The following is a 2,688-nucleotide window of genomic DNA, read 5'->3' on the forward strand; positions in this document are numbered from 1 at the left end:
AGGCAGCCGCACTTGGTAGAGGAGATCCGGGCCAGGCGCAAGGCTCGGATCATAGCTGGCTTGCCTCCGGATTCGCCGCAATCGGGGGAGGATGAAGAGCCAGAGCCGGAGGAGGAAGCGGAGGAGTCGGAGGAGGCAGTTCCAGCGCCTGCAGGCTTCGGCATGCCCAAGGCAATGGCAGAGTATGAGGTGGCTCAGGCGGAGCAGCAAGCCATCCTCGAGTCCATCCAATCGGAGGCAAAGTTGGAGGCCGGCTGCCGCTTCATCCGCCAAGAGGCCTCAGAGCTCGACGAGATCTTTACCGACACAGAATCCGATGAGGAGCCAGAGGTGGGCCCGGCCGCCAATGGCCATGAGGCCGGCAGCTCCCGCACCAATTTCATCAACATCTCCGATGAGGAGGACGAGTAGTATAGTTCATAGTCGGTAGTACGTACATCTTGTCTTTTGTATGACTTTGTATGGAAATCTAATCGAAAAATGCATAATATGATTGTTGGAGTTGCAATATGGGGTATGATCGGTCACCGTCCTTGCGTCTGCGGGCGTTTCGCAACTCAATTTAGGTAACCGTGGTTGTAGATGCTCTTAGAACTTGGTCCTTAACTTTATGTATGTATGCACATGGTTAAGGCTAAGAGCATCTCCAGCCGCGCCCCCAAGACGCCCCCCAGGCCGCTTTTTTTAGCGCCGGCGCCGAAAAAACGGCTCAGTCGCGCCTCCCAGACGCCGAAATCCGCCGGATCGGCCCATTTTCTTACCCGGCGCGCCCAGGCCGAACCCGGCGCACTAGGGGCGCTTGGGGGCGCCGGCGGAAGGGAAAATCGCCCGGATCCCCACTGTCAGGTGCAAAGTCACACTGATTCGCCCCGTTTTCCCCTCTCCTTCCCCGACACCTTGCCGATCCCGGCGTCGCCAGCCACCTCTCCGCCGTCGCCGCCGCTATCTCGCCATTCCTCGCCGTGAAACAAAGAAAGATCCCCCCGACGCCCTCTCCCCCCACTTTCCCCGAGTTTCCCTCGCCGCTCCGGCGCCCGCCGACGAGTTTGCGCACGACGCCCGCTACGTGTTCGGTGCTTTGCCTGCCCCGGCTGTGATGGACTCCGACGATGAGGAGGTGCTTGCGGCGTTGCTCGAGGAGGAAGCCGCCGCCGCCGCCCAGGACGAAGAACACCTCATGGTCATCGCCGCCTTGGCTGGCTTGCTTGCCGGCGATGCAAAGCCGAGGCGAGGCGGCTCGGCACCGGGGCGACGGAAAGCAAAGAACCGTCATCGGCTCAAAGGCTATTGCATGCTCTACTCCGACTACTTCGCCGACGCTCCACTGCACGGCGACAAAGTTTTCCGGCGCCGTTATCGGATGGGCCGAAAGCTTTTCCTCAGGATAGTCAATGAACTCAGGGAGTACGACAACTACTTCAGGTGCAAGAAGGATTGCACCGGCACACTTGGATTCACCTCAATCCAGAAGTGCACGACAGCTATGAGAATGCTTGCATACGGGGCTCCAGGTGATTCACTCGACGACTATGGGCGCATGGCCGAGTCCATGATCATTGAGTGCACCTACAAGTTCTGCAGGGCTGTGGTGGTAGTGTTTGGACCGAGGTACTTGCGATCACCCAATGCTGAAGACACTGCTCGGATCCTGGCACAGAATGAAGCAAGAGGATTTCCTGGTATGCTTGGAAGCATCGACTGCATGCATTGGGCATGGAAGAACTGCCCGTTTGCTTGGTAGGGGATGTACAAAGGTGCCAAAGGAGCTTGCGGTGTGATACTTGAGGCAGTGGCCACACAGGACCTCTGGATTTGGCACGCTTTCTTTGGTATGCCAGGAGCTCACAATGACATCAACGTGCTGCAGTGCTCTCCTGTTTTTGCCAAGCTCGTTGAGGGCCATTCTCCTCCGGTGAACTTCGAGATCAATGAGCACCAATACAACAAGGGGTACTACCTAGCAGATGGCATCTATCCGAGATGGTCAACATTTGTGAAGACTATCTCAAGCCCTGTGCCAGGAGGCAAGAACTCCCACTTTTCGAAGGTTCAGGAGGCTTGCAGGAAGGATGTCGAGCGAGCATTTGGCGTGCTCCAATCTCGATTTGCTGTTGTCCGGTACCCCGCTAAGACTTGGTCGAAAGATTAAATGTGGGAGATCATGACTTGTTGTGTCATTTTGCACAACATGATCATTGAGAGCGAGCAGGAAGAGCCAGTGTTTGACACTGAACCATATTACAGGCAGGGTCCTCTTGCCCAAGTGGATCACCAGCTCCCTGCAACATGGACGGCCTTTCTCAACATGCGCCAGGAGGCAAGAACTCCCACTTTTCGAAGGTTCAGGAGGCTTGCAGGAAGGATGTCGAGCGAGCATTTGGTGTGCTCCAATCTCGATTTGCTGTTGTCCGATACCTCGCTAAGACTTGGTCGAAAGATCAAATGTGGGAGATCATGACTTGTTGTGTCATTTTGCACAACATGATCATTGAGAGCGAGCAGGAAGAGCCAGTGTTTGACACTGAACCATATTACAGGCAAGGTCCTCTTGCCCAAGTGGATCACCAGCTCCCTACAACATGGACGACCTTCCTCAACATGCGCCAGGAGATCCGAGACCCACAGGTGCATCATCAGCTGCAGCAGGATCTAGTGGAGCACCTATGGAGGCTCAAGGACAACGCCTAG

The 2,688-nt window shown here is 56.0% G+C and overlaps 1 pseudogene; it reads left to right on the forward strand.

Moving 5' to 3' along the window:
• Positions 1-1,096: 1,096 nt before the first annotated feature.
• Positions 1,097-2,688, forward strand: LOC147976778 (uncharacterized; annotated as a pseudogene).

The sequence above is a fragment of the Triticum urartu genome, chromosome 4A (genome assembly GCF_056163025.1).
Source record: "Triticum urartu cultivar PI428250 chromosome 4A, HENAU_Tu73, whole genome shotgun sequence".
NCBI classification, from domain to species: Eukaryota; Viridiplantae; Streptophyta; class Magnoliopsida; order Poales; family Poaceae; genus Triticum; species Triticum urartu.